The following is a 21,163-nucleotide window of genomic DNA, read 5'->3' as shown; positions in this document are numbered from 1 at the left end:
GTGTTTTTATTCTGGAAAGAACTAAAGATATCCTTTCCCATATAAAGAGAGATGTAATTGTTATTACTAATAATCTTATATAACATTAATGCATGATAATGTAATAATGAAAAGGGAAATGTTATTTCACATAGAAGAAGAGAAGTATTATTAATAATAATTTGACTGTGTTAGGCTTTCATCCACAAAGCATTTTAGAAACAGTGATTAATTAAAATGTCAGTATTGGCATACTAAATCCACCACTACATTTCCAGATGGGGCAAGGGAATGTACAGCTCCCGCCCGCCCACTTATTTTTAATTACTACTTGTTTGGTTTCCTAAACCCAGGACTCTCTTTGAGTTCTCCACGTAAAACCCTTGGGCTGTGCTGAGCATTTCTGCGCACACCTGCACAGGGGGCAGAGTGTGCGAGGAAAGCAAGGTACAGAGCGTGGTGAGGAAGAAGGATGCTGGATGAAGCATATCTTGTGTGGCAGCATGTCCCACTGAGGAAGCTCTCCCAGCTTTCCACGTGGCAAAAATTTGTGGATAACGTGTATAAATAGTTACTAAAAGGAATAGGCAGGGATGTGCCCTCCAACCCCTGTAGTCCAATGACTGTAGATGCTGGGGATAGATGGGGGTTATGGGCCACAGATAGTGGCTAGACTGGCTTACTGTCACTAGGTAGCATCTTCTACTGCCACTGTAAGAGACAGAGAAATGGTTTGCACAGCTGATTGTTGCGGGACAGTCAGACATTTCTTATATGTTTTATCTTCTTATTTTTAGGCTGAATGGTACATTTTGATGATCATTATCAAAGGGCTATACAGATGCTCTTACTGTAGATGCTTTCCAGGTGGGAAAAGTGTGCTACAGGTCCATTAAATGACTTGCCTAAGGTGACACAGAAAATTAGTAACAGAGAGGAACATATGTCAAAATCCCATTTCTAGCTTCAGGACCTTCTTCCATGACATGCAATGAATTCATGGCACTCAACTCCTCCAGGAGGGAAAGCGTTGCAAAGGTAAGGAGGAAAAAAATGTTGGGTACCTGCTGTGTGAGTGATTTCTTGCAAGTAGCTAGATGCAATCACATCTGCTAAACATTTCCTTACATGGCGAAACAAGCCAGCAGTAGGCATTGCAGCCCAGCACATCTGACTGGATGCATAACCTGACTGCAGGAAAAGCATGTCAAAAGTGTTGGTAACAACAGGATTTCTCTATCACCACTTCATAGATGCAGAGAAGGGCATAACACATGCATACACACACATATATAAACTTGCATTTTATATGCACGGTATACAATGGGCTGCACAGTACGATGGCCATTGGCTTAGGGAAAAGGGGGTTTGCCTGTTCTTGTTCATGATGAGCTTACTGAATGGATTTGGAGGAAAAATGCATTTATTAATTTTTTATTACTGCAGCCTTCCATGTCCTCCCCTGCCCTCAGTTCAGAGCCCTCAGATCCTCTTTGCCCAGCTGCCTGCCTCATTGCTGTTCTCAGGCAGAAACTACCCACACTGACATGAGTCAAGACCAAAGCCAGGACTCCTCCTTACCCTTTAGTAGCCTGTGCTTCCTTTTAAAAAAAATAATTAATTAATTAATTAATAAACTGAACACAGCTCAGTGAGCATGTTGTGAACTCTGTGAGCAATAAACAATGCGGTAACACAATCCGGCCTCCCACTGCCTGATGAACAGCTGAGCTAAGACAACGGGGAAAGCAAGGGCTCTGTTTTCACTGTGATGAGAGCTGCCCCAAAGGACCGATACGGACGTGAGCTTTCCTCTCCTTGACTCCAGTGCTGGAGGCATCCAATAAATAGCTCAGGCTACAACTCACTCACAAGCACGGGGAGGAGGAACAGGCCTGGCAGGTTTTGGGGAAGAGGAACAGGTCATATTGGTTTAACAGTTTCAGAAACTTGATGGAGAAGGAAGGTAGCTGTGGGCAGGGGAAACACAATCTACACGGTGTACAAAGGTCTGCCAGAGACAGATCAGGTACATTAATCCTGCCTCAGCACACAGGGATGGCTGGACATCTCCTACATCTCTGCCCCATGTCTGTAGCTCTCTGATAACTGCCTCCTGCAGCAGCAGGATTTCTGTCAGCAAGGGGCATGGTTTGGCTCCAGGGAAACCAAGCCCCAGGCATTCAGAGCTGTGTCATCTGGGACAGAGGGCAGGGGAGGCCTACTATGTCATAGAAGAACTGTTAGTCCCCAGCTAATTTTAATATAAAGGAAATAATGCCACTAATCATTCCCTTCATTACCCAGAGGGTACAGCCTATGCCTCTGTGTATTCAGAGATGTGTGTGGGCCTCTGCTGGAAGCAGGCAGAGCTGTGGATGTCTTCTTCCTCTTCTACATGCTTTTGGTTGTCAGTCTCCAGGTCATAAATCTTGAGAGTATGCAAGTGCATGTGTGTATATCAGTTTTATTTCATTGTCACATGTTTAACATCACTGGGGTGATTGCAATAGTCTAGGGCCATGTGAACTCAGTCTTTGAGGCGGAAGATACTGTTAATAGACTTGTACACCTTTGTGTGGAAAAGACAGATTGTGTCCCTGGGATGCGTCCAGCAGCTGAGGTAAGCCTTGCTGGACCTTTGGGTTTGTTTTATGCAGCTGCTGCTGGCTACAGTATAAATTATCTCGTCTACTCAGGGATTAACCCATGAGTCAACCTGTGTCAGAAGTCATGTTCTTTGTCTCCAGGAGGACAGAGCTGAACACTGCCATGCTACAAAGACTTGCACCAAAACGTGGGTTCAGTCTAAAATAAATGTCAGATATCTATATAACAAACATTTAGAAAGAGTACAGACCAGTGTTTACAGACATTTTAACCTGCTGGAGCATTGCCACACTGGTGACCTCGAAATGGTGCTAGGAAGACTGGTGTACGAGCCCTAGGAAGGGAAGGGCTACGTCTGCGCCGGCCCCTGTGTGGAGGAGGGGGATCGGAAGGGGAGATTGCTTCTGGCTGCTTCTGCTTCTGACAGCCCTAAGGTGGTGGGGGAAAAATAAATCCGTGCGTCAGATGTGTTTGCATCCCTCCATAAATAATGAATGCCAACATCAGACTGAGCAGGGGCTCCCTTCCCTCAGGAGGGAGGAAATAGCCCTCCTCTCTAGAGCAGGAGGCCATAAGCTGCATGAGTGGCGTTTCTCCCTCAGCTCCATCTCCTTGTCGCAATTCAGAGCATGCAGCTGGCCAGCCCTGCCCGAGCCTGCAGCAAGAGCCCTGTCTGCATGCTGCCAGTGAGTGGAGAAGCCCCTTTTCATTAGCTGAGGGATTCTGTGTTCGTGCTTCAGCTGTGTATCCTTCCCAGTGCCATCCTACTCGGCCACTGCAGGGAGCCACTAAGAGGCACAGGGGAACCGTGAGCATTTAGCCAAGGGCAGAAATATTTGGATTCAGTCAGCAATAACAGGAATCCCTGAAAATTACAGACATTTTCCAGAGCAGCTATTTTCTCTGCCTGCAATGTTTCATATGCTACGTGCCAAATTTCTCTGAAGTGCAATTAAAATACTTCAGCGTCTGAGATCTGGAAACCCTTGGCCCCACATTCTTCATATTGCTCCTGGCTGGCTGCGAAAGGCAGGGAGGGAAGGATTTATGCTCACCAGCCCACAGAGGGCTTTACACCAGCAGTTTTCACCAGGTTTACTGCAAGTCCGACCAATGTGCAGGAGGAGGGGTTTGCTCAGCCAGCACCTCTCCTGCCTCCAAAGAAGCAGAGCAGCAGCAGCACCCTTCCTACTGGGCCTGATGCAAACCTGCTGCTGCAGGCTCTGTGCCTATGTGCTGCGTTCAGCAAACCTGGAATCATTTTGTACTGGGAGAAAGCATAAAGCTAAGGCTGCAGCTCTGCTTCCCAAAGTTCGCTTTATTTCTTTTATTTATTTGTTTGTTTGTTTGTTTTTCTGCTTCCAGGAGCAGGTAAGCCTGAAACTTTGAATGCAGAGCAAAGTGACATGGTTGGATTTGGCTCTGCAAGTGACAGCCAGAGAAGAGCTATTGGAGGAAGCTGTATGCTCATGCCAAAAAAAAATATCAGAAAGCTGCTATATGTAAGGTTGCTCTGGCCATCAAGGAAAGGCAACTTATTTTTCCCTTGGCTCACCCTCAGCCCTCTTGCGCCTTTGCTGCTCCCCACACCTTTTTACAGTTGCCAGGCAGAATGTGTGTCTGGATGTGTTATCCAGAAAGATGCACTCGATAAGCTGGGAGCATTCTGGATTGGTAAGCAAACATTCAGATGAGGGATATCATACTGTTCTTGAGAAGTGTGAGCTTAATTTAAGCATTGGCAGCCAGGCTGAGGCAACTGCCTGAGCTAGCAGAAGGCTGCTGGTTGAGTGATGGGAGCCCCTATGCCTGGAGTGTGGCTGGCTAAGCAGGAGAGGCTGCCAGTCATGATGCGGGTGCTCAGGAGCCATGTCCTTTATGATCCTGTGATTCACTGGCAGGGAGCATCACATCACTCAGGGGCACTTACAGAGCCCTCTGGTGCCATCCTGCAAAGTTTCACTGCAGTGACATCAAGATCGACTCCAGGCAATGTTCTAACTCCAGGCCCTGCTGAACAGGGGCTTGACTCAGCTCGTTACACTTGTAATTAGTTAACATACTTAATGCTGTAAGGCAAAAAGAAGCAACAGAGTTTCCCCCCTTAGGAAAACTAATGGTTACAGAAGCATGATCAATAATGAGCAGCAAAAAGAGAGGGAAGAAACAGCAGATTCCTACTTCTTGGTGGCATTGCCCCTAGAACTGCTCCAGCTTGCTGCTGCTCATTTTTCCTCTGGTGAGGGGTCTGATAAGAGAGCAAAAGCCTTACCAACCTGGCACTCTTGACACTCAGATGCTGAAAGGAAAATGAGGTGGAATGTCATATTTGGTGTACTGCGGCTATGGAAATATCAAATGAGATGCCCATAATTATCAGAAAAGCATCTGGGAAAAAAAAAAAAAAAAAAAAAAAAAAAAAAACTTCAAGTTATTACACTGCAGACATGGATGTACCAGTGGTGGTGGCTGGGGTCTGTAGCACCCCACCACAGCACCTGTTTGTAGCCAGCTCAACCATACCAGTCCTGACAGCTATGGGCCATTAGCAGACTATGTGAGCACACAAAATACATCAGCACAAGGACAGGTAAGATGTGTCTGATGGGGACTTAACCTGGAAAACTTTGGCACAAAAGTGGGCAGGAAATGGTCTCATGATCCACCAACAGCTGAGCTGCAGGGACAGTGAGCTGCAGCGTGAGGAAGGTTGAAAAATAGCTGGATTCTAGTGCTTTGAGGTACCATTAGCTCTGTACATGTGTGGTTGTTGGCATCTCATCGGTTGATGAAGTTTTGGAATTTCAATCCTTTCTCCCCTTTCTATGCCCTGGTAAAGTCCTTCCTGCTTAATGGTGTATCTACTAGGGAAAGATTAGCCAGATTAATTATATTTGCGGGCAGCAGTTTTTGGTGCTGCTAGTACATTATCACCTCATTCCACTTCTAAAACAGTCTTTACTCAGAGTATGTGCTGAGATGTTAAGCACTTTCTGTAAAGAGCTATTTATTAAGAAAAGAGAGCCTTGAGATAGAAGTAAGAGTCTAGATTTTCTGGGAGGAAAGATAAAAATCTTCGTAGGTTAAAATTAGCTGACAGATTGCAGGGGTGAAACCACCTGAGGTTAGAGCCTGGCTGCTTTTTAATAGGCAAATGAGCTATTTCATGAGGAATTGCCTTTCCATGACTATTGAAATGAGTGTTGTCTTCCAGCAGCACCTTCTGTGGCGCGAGATGTCTCAGTGGCAGGAACAAAGAAGGGAGCCAGGTGAGACTGCCGGGGAGACAAAGGATTCCTGCTGCACAACGGGACGCTTCACAGTGAAGTGGGTATTGCCATTTATTGTGAGTGCCTGGTCATTAACAATTCATTGTAATATATTACACGCAGGGATCTCATAGGGCTCTCATGCACTTCCTCAGAAGTGTGCCCTGGCTTCCCTGAAGCATTGTTTGAGCGGAGCGTGACAGCACTTGTCAATGGAGCTGTTGTGGTGACATGTTTAAGAGCCCTAATGCACTTTTTAATTCTCCTCCATCAGTCTCCTGCACTTTCTTTCAAATTCAGATGGGTATTTTTCTGCCATGTCCATCCCAGATGATGAAGGCTGTGTTTGCTGTGATCTTTGTTCTGCTCTTTGCCTTTGACAAGAACTGGTCCCTGACTATCTCTGCACTAGCCAGAGTGTTTCCTAGCTCATTTCACTCTCAATTTTCCTTCCTGGAGTACATGTGTTGGCTCCAGACACTGATGACTGGCCACCACAGCAGGGACAAGTGAGAAGGATGATTGGAGGTATGGAACAGCTTCCTCACCAGGAGCAAATAAATAGATCGGGGCCTTGCAGCCTCAGAGACTGAAAGGAGGTAGGTTGGAGGCTTGCTGGAGTCTAAATATTGCAGAGGGGGGAAACTGTGGCTGCCTCAGATTATTCCTCACACATTCTTTCTTGCTACGGGAACACATATGCAGGCTAGCATGTGGCGAGCTCAAAGTAGGGAGGTAGCTCTTCAGATCACACAGAGTCAGGCTGTGAGCACTCCTTGCCACAGGCGGGTGCAGGTGCTGGAAGTTCAGGTGGGCTCAAGGGATCACAAAGGAAGTTCACAGAAGAGAAATCCATTGAGAGTTATTACATACAAAGGCTCTGCCTTGGTTCAAGAAATCCCTGAGCTGCAAGTGCTCAAAGGCTTAGAAGACATTTGGGAGATTATCACCCTATGCTTGACTCACTTTCATGCTCCTCCCCAGGCAGTTTGTTGCTGGAGACTTGTATAGATGGACGTCTGATCTAATACAGGATGTCTCCTCTTGTGTTCACCCTGTCGTTGCCACAGTGCAGTCCTCTGAGTGTGAAAAGACCAAGGCCAAACTGTCTCACAACCTTCAGTAGGAACCAGGCTAGCAAATGCATCTTTGCAGCAGGGTAAAACAGCTGCCACTGTCTCCAAAACTGCTCCTCTTCCAAGGTCTATCCTGTTTCATTTGGACTTACAGTCTGCATTTTGCTGACAGAAATTACTGCCAGCACCCACTAAATACTGGCTTCTTTATGTGCCCAAGGTATGATTAGTTCTGCAGTATATGAGGCTGTTGTGGTTTAACCCGACTGGCAGCTAAACACCACACAGCCGTTCGCTCACCCTCCCCCCTCCCTCTCTGGGATGGGGGAGAGAAACGGGAAAGTGAAGCCTGTGAGTTGAGATAAAGACAGTTTATTAAGATAGAAAATAATAATGATAATAATAATAATATGTACAAACAAGTGATGCACAATGCAATTGCTCACCACCCGCTGACCGATGCCCAGTCCAACCCCGAGCAGCCGGCCCCCCCAGCCCGGCTAGCCACCCCTATATATTGTTTAGCATGACGTCAGATGGTATGGAATACCCCTTTGGCCAGTTTGGGTCAGCTGTCCTGGGTTTGTCCCCTCCCAGCTTTTGCTGCACCCCCAGCCTGCCCGCTGGCAGGACAGAGCGAGGAGCTGAAAAGTCCTTGGCTTAGTATAAGCAGTGCTCTGCAGCAATTAAAACATCAGCATGTTATCAGCACTCTTCTCATCCTAATCCAAAACATAGCACCCTACCAGCTACTAGGAGGAAAAATAACTGTCCTAACTGAAACCAGGACAGAGGCCTTCACTTTTCACTGGCTCTTGTGCTTGGCAGGCACCACTCACTGCAGAGAGGACTGCTTAGCGATCTCTATTATACCATTATTATGTTATATATATATATAATGTGATAACTTACTATTATTATTGTATATTAGCTATTATGCTATAATTACAATAATGCTTATATTTTATACATCATTTCTTGTTTTACCCGTTTTTCAGTGATGCTGGATAACTCCGCTGTGCTGAGGTTGACTTACATCTGCTGCAAATAGTCTCTTAAAGCTCTGTTCAATATCTAAAAACCTTGTAGGATATGACACCTTCTCTGGATGGAAATGAAAGTGTGAATATTGGGGTGCTTGAAGGGTGAGTTACCAGCTAGCTGGGAGCCCTGGTCTTTCTGGGGTCACTGAGAGCCCAGCCTTCAAATGAAGCTGGTGCAAGGGATACTGCGCGAATGAGGGAACCTCTCCATGGCATCAGTTTCATTGTCATGGATGTTGTCTCCAAAATGGTTGGTTTATTTCCTGTGCAGCCTGTGGTGCATGAAGCAGGGGGCTGAAAATCCATTTTAATGCTAGCGAATGGTGTCAGGTGAATATCAGCTGACATAAGAATCTGGATAATTAAAGCAGCTTCCCTTGACCTGATATTAGCAGTGTTGATGCTCTGATATTCTGCAACTTGTGATAGACGTAGATCCTCAACCATTGATTTTTTTGGTATCTGTCCACAAATATTATGATAAACTGTTGGTTTTGTGAAGATTTTTTTTTATTATTATTTTTTAAGGAGTTGAGTTACTGCTGCGTGGTGAAATATCGATGATATACTTATCTATGAGCTATCTGAGCTCCGTGACACAGAAAGCATTAGAATTAATCATACTTGTTATACTATTACAAATGACTTTATGCCAACCACTTAAAGCTTGGCACTAAAAGTGCAGCCACACAGAGGTGGCTGCACACCATCTTCTGTGCAAAGGGTCTGATTTCATCATAAAAGAGGTACTTCCAGAGACCATGGAAATAAAATCTTTCATGAAGCAGAGGGAGGATAGGAAGTCAGGAGAGGACTGCAAATACAAATGTGACAAGAGGTTAGGAGAAAATATTTGTCAGCAAAAGGTAATAAATGTATGTCCAGAAACACAGGGAACTAAGGAAACCAGAGAGATGCATTTGGGTTTGAGAAGACTCCCTGATGGTTTCATGCCACCTTTTCTAAGACTGACTGAGCGTTAGGACACATGTGTTCTTTGCAAATAGTTTTACCTGCACCTGAAGTCTTCTGTTTTCCTCTGACAGCACCATCTTTTCAGAAGACTCTATTGGCTGACTTGCAAAATAATTTTTCTATGACTTCAGTCCTGATTGTCAATTCTGTTCCCCAGGAGAAATAGCCCTGGATGTTCCTTTTTCTCATCTCATCCATCTGTTGTGTCTGTCCAGGAATTCTTTTGAGTTTCGTCTTCGCTTTCCCCTTTCACACCTGGATGACTTAATCACTGACATATCCATCCACAAATACATGGCTTCCCTAGAATTGCCAGGGAACCCTTACACAGCCAACAAGGCCTCAGAGACAGTGAAGAGGCAAAGAAAGCCCCTTAAGGTACCTCAGGAAATGAAAATAACGCACTCATGGCAGCCAGGACTAAATAAGGTCTTCTGAGAGGCAAGTCTTACTAACTGAAGTTTGAGGCTGTGGCTGATTCCAAAGGAAGGTATCTGTAAGAAATGTCTGGCCTACACCATGCTGCATGACTGGGGGAGTGAAATGTGTTCAAATTTTTGGCATTGAAGTATATACAGTGAGAGACTTTGAATCTGATTCAGGTCTTACACAACTGTAAACAGATAAACAGATATTGGATCATTCCTGTTCAAGGAATGAATCCAGTATAAAACCAGCCAAGTGCAGACAAAGTGTGGCTACTTTTTTTTTTTTTTTTTTTTTTTTTTTGTTGGGTAGTAGTTTATACTTCTTTGGGTATGGAGAAGGTGAAACAAGGGGAGGACTATATCCCTGAAGTGCAGAGGATATTATATTACAGCTAGAGGGTGATTCCCAGGCAGTTTTGAGTTCCAATCCCAGTTCTTCTAGCTTGAGGAAGAAAAAAAATAATGGAGGAAAAATATCTGAGCCTCACAGGAGTGAGGCTGGTTGTCTAAATCTAAACTGATTTATTGAATTACTGTTTTTGTTTGTTTGTTTGTTTGTTTAACTGCAGATAATTCAGAGCATGTTTCAAGGCACAGACTTAGAAAAACTGAATTGACACTGAAGCACTGCAGGTGCTGAAAGCCCCATTTTATCCACTTGTGGTCATCCAGCAGTAGTCAAGCATCTATGTGTACCAGCTGTCAGCTGAACAGGGACTTGCAGGCTGGAGGAGAAAATGCAGAGAGCTTGCAGAACTAAGCGCTGGTGGAGAGCTGGAGAGAATGCCTGTGTCATGAGCTGTATCACAGCCAAAGCATCAGAGTGTCTGGCACATGTCATGCCCCAGATAAACTGCTGAAACACAGACCAGGTCATATACAAAGTGAGACCAAGGCCACACACCCTGTCTCAGCAGAATTCTGTTTAGCACAGGTTGCTCTAGGCTTTCAATACAACTGGGAGAGTTTATCATTAATTTTCTTACCCCAGTTGTCCTACTCAGCCCTTGTTAAATTAACTTTTTCAATCACTCCTGCTCTGTCAGATTTCTTCCTTATTAGATGTCCTTCAGTGTTTCATTGAAGGCATTATTATGCTTTACAGGACAAAATCATTTTATGCTTCTTTAAAGCAGTGAGAACCCTTCCCTCCTCCCTCCTTATTCTCTGATCTAGCCTTATTGATACTTTCTCATTTCATCATGCAATCAGTGGGGAATATTAATCAGGACCTGGTGGGGTCTTTTTAATTTGGATTGCAGGCAATGAAAGGTACTATCTTCAACTCATAAGAAGTATGTCCATAAGCAGCAAAAACAATGAGATGTAGTTTCCTAAGGGCCTGTCTAGAGATTGAACTCTGCTGTCTAATAAAGGCTCTATTGGCACTGCTGTTTTTCCCTTAGTGAGGTGATTAATAATGCTTCTTTTCACTATTCAGCATCTTCTATTTGTTAATTATATTGGGACTTCCTTTTTTTTTTTTTTTTTTTTTTTTTTTTTTAATCTTTCTCACTGTGTCAATTTTGGTTGAAAGCAGACAACAGCTTCCGAAGTGATTGTGTTAGGGACTGGATGTGGCAGGAACACAGACATATGAGCTTGGTTGTGGAACCTCATTTCCTTAGGAAATAAATCTAAAAAATTGCAATAAAAACATGCTTTTTGGCTTGCTCAGACAGCATAAGTGGTAGGATACACAATGTCTTAATTATTAGTGTGCCAGATAAAAGTATATATTTGTCCCATCATGACTAGAGAAATAAGCCCTCAGCTTTCCATGGTAGTAAAGCTAGTGAAGATGCCTGAAGTGGAATATATATTAGTTTCCTCCATCCCAGCTTGTCCCACCAACAACCACAACAAAAAAGTACAGCAACACATTTTGCAGAACCCTTGTAAACTATATAAAACATCATTATCAGAATATGGCTGAAATCGCTGTGCCCAAGCAGTTCTCTGGCATGTTGCTAGGGGTGTTTCAGTCCTTAGGGGATTTCTGAGAAAAGACTGGGCCAATTGCATTGCAGATATTTCTAGGTAAGGGTTTGTATTTCCACAGGTATTGTTTTCTCAGTGCAGAATTGCAAAGCAAGTTCTTCTTAGAAGGTGAGAAAATCATCCCTGGTGATGGATATAATGACAGTGCTGGCAGCGTGATGCCAGGAGGTAGGCAAATGGCATCAAAGCCAGCCCTAGCTACTGTACATTGATTCTTGGTGCTTATAGTTTGTTGGAAAAAATGCACATTGCATCCTGTCATCATTGCAAGCACCACAGATTTAGGTGGCCTAGGAATCATGCTGATTTTTTTTTTTAAATGTGCACTGGATTTCTTCACATTAAGAACAAAAATTATTGCCATGCAGTGTTAAACAACAAAGGTGCATCCCACTACCCCATTTCTGACAGTAGCCAACAGACAATGTTGTAGAAAGAGTAGACAAAGTATGGAAAACATACAAGGATGCAACCGCAGAACATTTTCCAACACATTTCAGGTCAGGCATTTCCTAAGTCAGAGGCATTGTCTTAGTATTTAACAATCCTGAACAGATTTTTCTTCCAAGTATCCATCCAGTCCTTTCTGAAACATGTAAATAAATATTTAGCATCTACAACATCCCATGTCAAGGAATTCCACAGCTTTGTTAGACAGTGGGTGAAAACTATTCTCTTCTGTTTGTTTTGAACTATCTCCCCTTCCCCACCTTTGCCTGATGTCCCTGACTACTTATCTTGGAGGTGACAATGATTCAATGATCCCTACAGGCATCCTTTCCTTCTGTTCCTGGTTTTCCAGGGTTTTGTGTTTTCCCACCAATCTCCTTGTACTCAGCATTGTTGATTTTGGAGCGAAAAGCATCAACTCATCACAAAATAGCTTGCCTTTTGTCATGGGTTTCCAACCAGGAAAGCAGCATCTTCCAAATCCAGAAGTGTGCCCAGCAACAATGTGTCAACAGCATTTCTCATGTATCTTCTCGGCAAAAAGAGTTTTGGCAAATGGGAACTGCTAAGTGTCTGGAGGAAGACAACCCTCATTAAAACACTGTTTTGGCACTTGGAAGAGGTGGTTCTAAATGCATCACTCTCTGCCTTGTGCAATGTTTGTGTGATTTGCAGGGATATAAGGGAAAGTCATTTGTACCGAGACTCTTCAGTCAACAATAAAAAGCTATTATACAGCTGGAGTACTTGGCCAGGGTTCTCGGTGCAGATGACAAGTTATGAACAGCTGTGTTGCAGTGTAAGAAATATAATCAGACTGTCTGGTGAAGATGGTTGAGGGGCAGTCATCTGCAGAAAGTAGGGCAGCCTCGTGTTTGTGCAGGAGGCTGCTTGCTGCTTTGCATATGTCGTGATGCCAGGGAAAAGCCTCTGGTTCTCAGGGACATTGAACCTGAAAGTAGCATCACCAGACCTTCTATAAAGGGCAGCAGGCTCATGGTAGTGTGACTTTGATTTAGTGAATTCCTAATTGTGCAGAAGAGCAGATTTGTTTTTACACAGAAGCTTTTAAGCTGTGATGCTGTTTTTAATTTCTTGTCTGCTGCATGGAAGAAAAAATAGGGAAGACCAGCAAGTGGGTGTAACAGCTGGGTACCTGCACTCTGGAAGTACTAGAAAAAGCTGCCTGCTGCTTCATTTTCAGCCTCTTGCCACACAGATTGAATCTGAAGTTAGGATTTAAACAGTGAAATCCCTAGCTGGTGTCAAGTCTGACAGTCTGCTGCATACAGCTTTGCTCTGGTACATTTAAACTCCCCTCTCCTCGCTACCAGCTTCAGAGGCAGGAGAGCAGCCCTTGGGATGGCTCTTCTTCACAGTACGGGGTGAAGCCTGCTTGTGGGAAGGCCGCTTACACTCTGCCTTCAGGGTGCGCACCGTAGAGCTGCGTCACTGGGCAGCAGAGCAGAGCCCCGGCTCAGCAGCTCACCCCGTGACTGCAGCACAGGCTGTCAGGAGCTGGAGAACGGCTAGAAGCTATTTCTGCTGTATCTCCTCCCAAGGAGGTATATTTTTAACAGCCTTTCAGCAGCCAGAGCTCACGTCCAGAGCTGTAGCAGGGGTGTTGGATGGACAGCAGCCTTCCCACTAGCATGGTTCGGCCTTGGTGCCTGGAGAGGCCTGTTCTTCCATCCCTGTGTTTAACCTGCTTGTGCCCACTGGGCATTCCTGCCATGGCAGGACCCAGGAGGCAGATCGCATGAGCAAATGCCAGGTGTATGCTTCCCAGAGAACAGGCATCCAAGGCTGAATATTTGCATTTGCTTGCTGCTCTTGGGTGTGAACATGTAGAAGGTGCACACATTGCCCATCCTGTAAACCTCTGGCTCCTCCTCAGTCTTGGACAGACTGCCATTTCCCACCCACCCCCCCCCCCCCCCCCCTTTTTTTTGGGCAAGCTACCATTTAAATGAAGCTATATCTTGTTGGTCATGCAAGTTAAAAGAAGAGATTGGAAATTCCTTGGGGCAGCGGCTGTCGTTATTGGTGACTATCATAGCTCTCACATGTCCCTGGGAGGCAATGCCTCGTAATTAATTACTAAATAATTAATAATAATATGAAGCAGATACCACTCAGGAAGTAATTAACCTCCTTATGCTTACAGGGAAGTCCTATGGAATGGAAGAGTAATTAAAGGCTCTTTAAACAACAGAGCAAAACTCCCAAATATTTCAGTCAGTGCAGATTTAGGATTTGAGTCTGGTAGAATTTCCTCAGACATAAAATAAAAATGACTTTGTTTTGTAGGTAAAATTTCCAAATCTGATATTTTTAGTTAGTCTATACAAGTTTTCAGCCTGGATGAATAATTTTAATCACACTTAATTTAATTTAGGATGGTATGAGGCAATTAGTGATAAGGTATACTGGAATTTTCCATGAAAGCAAGCAGGTGGATATTCATGTTGGAGTAGGGTGGTCTCAATTTCATTCAGGCAGTGTCATACAATGGACAAAAGCAAGGCCTGGATAGTAAAATTAATTTGCAAGAAGTATCTTTAGGTAACCTGATCCACATCCCTTCTGCAAAGGCACAGAGGGAGAGTTTAGTATCATTTTTGTTCATGCCTGAATGGGACTTTTGCATTCTGAATCAATGTTCCTCCAGATGAATTTGCACAGCCACGCTGAGATGTGAATTTTCTGTGACTTTGGAGCTTCTTTGTGAGAGAACTGATGAAAACATCAGCTAAGAATATCAGATCACACAACCACTCAATATTACTTAATGGAGGTAAGCCTTGCAACCCTTGATTCATAACTTCATCAGTCTCCTTTTGCAAATCAAAATGAAAAGAAAGATGCAACCTCCTCAAACTCTTGCAAAGTGCTTTTGGGTCAGTGGTGAGTTGGAACTCTGAATCTGATAGTTCCCAACAGCATTCATAATGTGCCCCCTTTGAGGATGCATGTCTCAAGAGTGTCTTGGTTCACTGATAATGAACACTGTCCTGTTTTTCACCCATGTCTTTGAAAGCCTTTCAATATTTCTTTATCTTCTTATTATACAGGCTATTTCTTCTCTCCTGATACCAGGTAAAGTTTATTGTATTGTGCTGTTTTTGACAAATGCATGACAGAGAGTATGAGAAAATGTCAGTCATTTTGGTTCAGTCTTTGGAGCTCTGAGGACTTCTGGATCTCAAGAAAATCAAGAAACTTCCTATTTTGTCACCTCAGATGTACATGGAAGACATAGAGGTTAATAGTCTGGCAGTGCAATGGAAAATGAATTTGGCTTGCATTCTCCTGAAGCCACGTTGGAAGAACACTAATGGGATTTTCTGCACAGCATGACATTACCTTCTCTCTCTGCCCAGTGCAGTGTAAGTGCACCGTTTCCAAGAAACTCCCCAGCTGCAGGGCATATAGCTCAGGCTGAGGAAAGGTTCTCCATAGAGATGCATTGCCATGTGTTAACCCAGGTGCAGGTAACTGAGAAAGGTTGGAGGAAGCCAGCCAGCCACTGAATGGCAGGCAGAGCACTGCAAGGAGGGGAATGGCTGGGGGTCCTCCTCAATTAGTAATCTTCAGTGGCAGTGTAGTAGAAGTATTTAGTAAGTGTTCTAATAAAAGTATTTCCATTTGAAAAATGAGGATCCACACTCAATAGAAGTTAATTAAAATGATGTAAAATGCAACCTCAAAAAGATTAATTGATGTTAGTGACAGCTTGGCTTTCCCTCATGTTTCTTGAAGCTCAGCCTCCTAGTCCAGATCCATAAAAACTGGCTGTGGGTTTTCAAGGCAACTTTTTACTTCAGCATTTTCAGTGAGCATTTGACTGTCATGAATAGGAGTTTGACCTGAAAAAAATGAGTGATCAGTTAGAATATAAATTAAAAAAAAAAAAAAAAGAGTGGTTAGGATTTTCAGAAACCTTTAGGTGAATGAGGGTCCCATTTGCTGGCACGCTTAATGTGACCGTGTTGCTAACTGTTGTGGAAAGGACAGCCATGTCCTCCTCCTTCCCCCCTTGGACCACTGCTACTCTTCTGCCAACTCCCTGGCCTGAACTGAACTATCACACAACCACTGACAAGACAAAATTACTGAAAACTCACTCCCATGGCCCTGACAAGACTTGTTTTCCAGTGATGTTGTCCCAGTGCAACTGCACTGCTGAGCCAGGACCTGTGTGTGCTCTGCAGGACATGGGGAGTGCTGAAAACTATGGGAACACCCACAGGAGGAAAATATGTGTCTTGTATGTTGGTGTGAGTGGGCAGAGCCCAGTCCTAGCGCCAAGTGCATGTTGACCAGAGGGTTACATGCCTGAGGGAGAAATGCCTATTGCTCAGCCTGTGGCCCTCCTTGGGAAAAAATGATAAAACTGATGGAACGGGGCAGTTACCTGGTAAGGCATCCCTCTTCCTTTCATCCCAAGGGCAATAGGCTAGTTAATGAGGTATATCTACCTGACAGTATATTACAGCTTGCAGTTAGTGTGACAACTATTGAGCTAATCTGTGCTAGTTATTAATACTACATGCGGACTTGCCCTTGTCCTAGTGGCTTTACTCACACTTGGGAAGCATTAGTGTTAAATGCCAGAGTAAGTCACCATAATGTCCCTGGTGACTGGATAGCATCCAGACAAGTTGAACAAGAAGAAGAGGGCAAGCTAAGGAAAAAATCCCACAGTGGAAGAGAGGAGGGCTCAGGCTGTGGTGACATGATAGCTTTCCCTGGAAGGAAAAAGCAGTTCATGGTATTTCCTCCCAGCCGGCACAGTTGTGCTGCCCCAGTACTTCTCTCCAGCCAGACTGGAAACCAGGTCACTGAAATAATGAGTTACCAGAAAACACACAGATCTTCAACCTCCCCAGTCACAGCCGCCACTGCTCAGATGAGAGAGCCTCTTCAGCACTATCAAGCAGCTGTCATAGGGTGTCAGCACAGCCCTCCTGAAATGCTCAGCTGGACCAAGACCCCCGAGAGCATTCCTGCAGGGTCTGATGGGCCTCCTTGCCTGCACAAAGCTGCTCTTGTGCTCAGGTGCTCACAGCATCGAGCACCTGATTTGAATTCAGGTGCTGATCTGAGCGATCCACGCTGTTAAATGTTGGCCAATAATTTTATGAAACCTCTTTAAATTGTCTGTCACCTCCGGGGCACTGATGCTTCAGTCCCTTGTTGCTGAGTCCTCTCTGCTTCACCGTGGCAGAGAGCTGCCTTCCCCCAGGCATCCATCTGGTGACAGCAACAGCCATTGTGTGTACCAGGAGAAAAATATGGTTTGAGCTTCCCACACCCACCCCTAATATTTATTTTAATATTTTGTTCTGACTTAAGACATTATTACATAAATGCTTTACCACTGCCTTTAGGGAATGTTTTAAAGTGTTTTGATTCCTAGTTGTTTTCTTTTTATTCCGTATGTCAAGCAGTGCAGCAGGGAGCCTACTGCAGAGACTAGGAAGATGGGAAAGTCCCAGTGTCACCAGTACTCAACCCACCCTGCAACAATAGGTGGCTTGAGAGGCTGAGTTTTGCCTGGAGAGTAGAAAGAGGAATATTCTAGATTTTTAGCAAGAAATTTCAGGAAAGATTGCCTTGACAAAGGCCTCACACACAGAGTAAAAATGTCAGTGGTAATTCACAAAATAAATTTGATGAGAGTAGACATCTCTAGCACTAGCCCCCTGTTTCACTTGGAGAATAGTTTTCCAGCCTCACTCAGAGTAAAGCTTTCCCTTCTCTCTTACCCTAATTAGCTAATCCTGTTCTGGGTCTCAGAGTAGGTACCCCATCCTCACACCAAAGATTTGAGCATTCTCCCTCCTTCCTCCTCTCTCTCTCTACCATAATCATGGACTGACCTACAAGACAAGGTCCCCACTGTCCTTATATTCAATATTCCTCAGAAATGGATTCTGGTATCACACCTCAGTTTCCTTTGGCAGCTTCTTTCAGCCCCAATGACAAGTGTCCAGCTTTCACTTTTCCTCTACTTTAGCTCTCACCCTTGTTTGAGCCCAGCCCTCCCAAAGACTAAGCATGCCTTAGCAGAGGATGCTTTCTTTAGCTTTCATTCTTTTTGTGTCCTCCTGCTAACCTCCATATAACCATAGCTCTGAGCTTTCGCATTTTCTTGTCTCTGATCCTAAGCCTGTTCCTAGGCTGACCCATAGACTCTCAGGACCCTCAGGGTACTAGTAAATTCTAAAGTCCAGGATCAGCCTCACCTGGTGCCTCTGCCCACACCTGTGAGCCCATGAGCTCTATTTAGGCTTAGCCTAGAGCATTTTCACTCTTCTTGAGCTGTGTTGGAGGAGTATGGTCTCCAGCTCAACCATGCTTAGTTGCAGCCATCCTCCCTGATCTGAACCTAACCTGTGGAGAGTCCTCTAGGCTTGTTCCTTGATACCATGGCTCTGACTGGCAGTCACTGGACCTGATCCTGACCCATGGATTGACCCTGGATATGCTTCATCATGGTAATACTGCATTATTATCTGGACACTTACTTGAGCCAGGCTGCTGTCTCTGTGTCTGCTGTTCTTGCCTCAGTCAGGTACTGTGGGGCTGGGCTCTGGGTGGTTAGGCCCTTGCATGATTCCACGTTGGCACCCTGCTCCCTAGGGAGAAGTGTTGCTCTTGCTGCTGCCTGGCATAGGCTGCAAACTCTGTTCCACTCAGAACTTCAATTTTTCTTAGCAGAGAGAGTTCATAAAATCATACTATGGTTGAGGTGGGAATTGACCTCTTGAGGTCATTTGGTCCAGCTCTTCTGCTCAAGAAGAGACATGTAGAGCAGATTGACCAGGACTGTGACCAGACAGCTTTTGAATATCATCAAGGATAAAGACTTCATTGCCTCTCTGGGCAGCCTGTGCCAGTGCTTGGTCACAGTAAAGAAGTTCTTCCTGTTCCGGTGGCACCTCCTGTGTTCCCGTTTGTGCCCATGGCCTCATGTCCTGTCACTGGTTACCACTGAAAAGAACCTGGCTCTGTCCTCTTAGCACCCTCCCTCCAGTTATTTATCGACATTGATGAGATTCCCCCTGAGCCTTCTCCTCTCCAGTCTGAACAGTCTCAGCTCTTCCAGCCTTTCCTTGTATAAGAGATGTTCTAGTCCCTCAGTCATCTTAGTGGACACTTGCTGGACTCTCTCCAGTATGTCTATGCCTCTCTTGTACTGGGGAGCCCAGGAACGGACACACAACTCCAGGTATGGCCTCACCAGCACCAAGTAAAGGGAAGGATCACCTCAAGTGGCAACACTTCTAATGCAGCCCAGGTTACTGTTAGTTTAAGCTCCTGCCCTGTTTTCTTTGGCGGACCTTTACCAGCCATATTCCACCTCTGAGTTTTCACCTTCTCTCAGTCTTAACCCTAATCCTGCAATCATCCAACTCCATCTTGAGACTCACAGCTTCTTAGAAAAGGATGCTGTTTCCTTTCCACCTCCACTACAGCTGTGGATCTGAGCTTTGTCTCATCACAATCCAAAGCATTAAGGGAAAGTCCAACCATGGCTCAGGGACCCTATTCCATCCAGAGCGTAAATCTTCCTCCCAGAAGAAGGCCAGTCCACCTTCAGCTCTTGGCTTTCTCCTTCCTTCTACCCCAAGGGGACTCATAGACCCCAAAACACTACTTGAGCAGAGTCTCTTTCTCTAAACCTTAACCCTTGCCTGACCAATCTTTCTCAGAGGAGAATTTAAGTATCTGCTCAAAGTTCTCTTCAACAAAGGTATCTCTGTGCCTTTTCTTCATCTCATCCCTAATCCTAGGCTGATCTGTAGGGAGAGGTCCTCACTGTCAGGTGCCTCAATGTTCTTCTGAGGAGACTTTTAGCATCAATTGTAAGTTACCTTTGGAAGACACTTTCTGAGCCCCCTATATCTGTCTCTGTTTGCAACCATTTAAGCAAATATGTCATACACAAGGTGTGGATGGGATGCATCTGAGAGTTCTCTGTGAACTGGCCCATGCCACTGCAAGGCTACTCTCTAACAATGTCATTCACCAGTCCTACAAGTGATTGGCTACTAGTGGTATCCTCTAGGTTCAATGCAGGGGTCAATACTGTCCAGTGTCTTTATTGGTAACCTGGGTGTTAGGAACACAGTATACCCTCAGCAAGTATTTACTGAGTTAGAGAAAGTGGTTGATATGCTGGAGGCCAGGACAAGAGGAGGGACCTGCACAGGCCGGAAAAAATGGTCTGTCAGAGACCTCATGAAGTCTGAGGAATGGCAAGTGCCAAGTCCTGCATCTGGGGAGCGATAATGCCATGCTACAGTACATGCCAAAGGTAGGAAAGAGGCTTTGCAAGAACAGAGCTGGAAGTCCTGATGGGCAACAAACTGAATGTGAATCAGCCATGTGCTATAGTAGCGAAGGGGGCTCAACTGCATCCTGTATTGGCAGGGATGCGTTTGATGAAAATGAATCTTCATGTCTGTTGGGCACTTGGAAGGCCGTGCCTGCAGTGTGGAGTCCTCTTTCAGGCTTTTAGCACAAGAAAGACATTGGCATACGGGATCAAATTCAGTCAAGGGCTACTGAGATGGTCAAGGGCTGGAACATGTGGTGTCTAAGAAGAGGCTGAGGGATTTATTCAGCATTAAGAAGAAAAGGCAGAGAGTGAATGTCAGTGCTGTTTGGAGCCAGCCTGTTTGTTCCCGGAGGTGCACAGTGACAGGACAAGAGGCCACAAGACACGAGATGGAACTTAAAAAATTTCAATTAGATCTTCAGGGAAAAAAATTCACAACAAGGTCAGTCAAACACTGGAACAGATGCACAGAGACCCTGCAGGATCTTCATCCTCAGAGATATTCAAAGCTCAGCTTGCTGAAACCCTGAGCAGTGTGCGTGACCTAACTTTAAAACTGGTTGTGCTTGTTGCAGGGGGGTAGGGCCAGATGACAACCGGAGATCCTTCTATATGAGTTACTGTATGATTATGCTGATATATACTTAAGTCTTTGTAAGTTCACACCCTAATCAGATTACTTTGAGAATGAGGTACGTTGTCTGCAGCAGCAGATTTAGCCTGCACAGAGATTTTTAAGCCACAGTGTCACAGGACCAGTATTTAAACACTTGATGATGCACTAACACAATGTTCTAGTACTTAATGGTGGTAGGAGATGATTGTGTCTGACCCAAAATCCGACTCTTCAAAATTTTCCTCACAGTTTTTCAGAACTGGTGCAGGTGTTCAAATTTATGCCTTCACTATCCTGTGCAGTTTCAAGGCAGAGTGGAAGATGATTCAAACCCTTTGGGAAATCCCTGGCATGGTAAAGGCCAGG

At 44.8% G+C, this 21,163-nt stretch overlaps 1 protein-coding gene across 1 annotated transcript in view; it reads left to right on the top strand.

Moving 5' to 3' along the window:
• FARS2 (phenylalanyl-tRNA synthetase 2, mitochondrial) overlaps positions 1-13,771 on the top strand; it is a 265,221-nt gene extending 251,450 nt beyond the window's left edge. Inside the window, exon 7 of the mRNA XM_035316398.1 lies at positions 13,753-13,771. The gene's annotated coding sequence lies outside the window, so the exon portion shown is untranslated. The remainder of the gene's footprint in view (positions 1-13,752) is intronic.
• Positions 13,772-21,163: the final 7,392 nt, after the last annotated feature.

Source organism: Oxyura jamaicensis, chromosome 2 (assembly GCF_011077185.1).
Source record: "Oxyura jamaicensis isolate SHBP4307 breed ruddy duck chromosome 2, BPBGC_Ojam_1.0, whole genome shotgun sequence".
NCBI classification, from domain to species: Eukaryota; Metazoa; Chordata; class Aves; order Anseriformes; family Anatidae; genus Oxyura; species Oxyura jamaicensis.
Note: the sequence above shows the minus strand (reverse complement) of the source record. Positions and strands in the feature narration are given on the sequence as shown.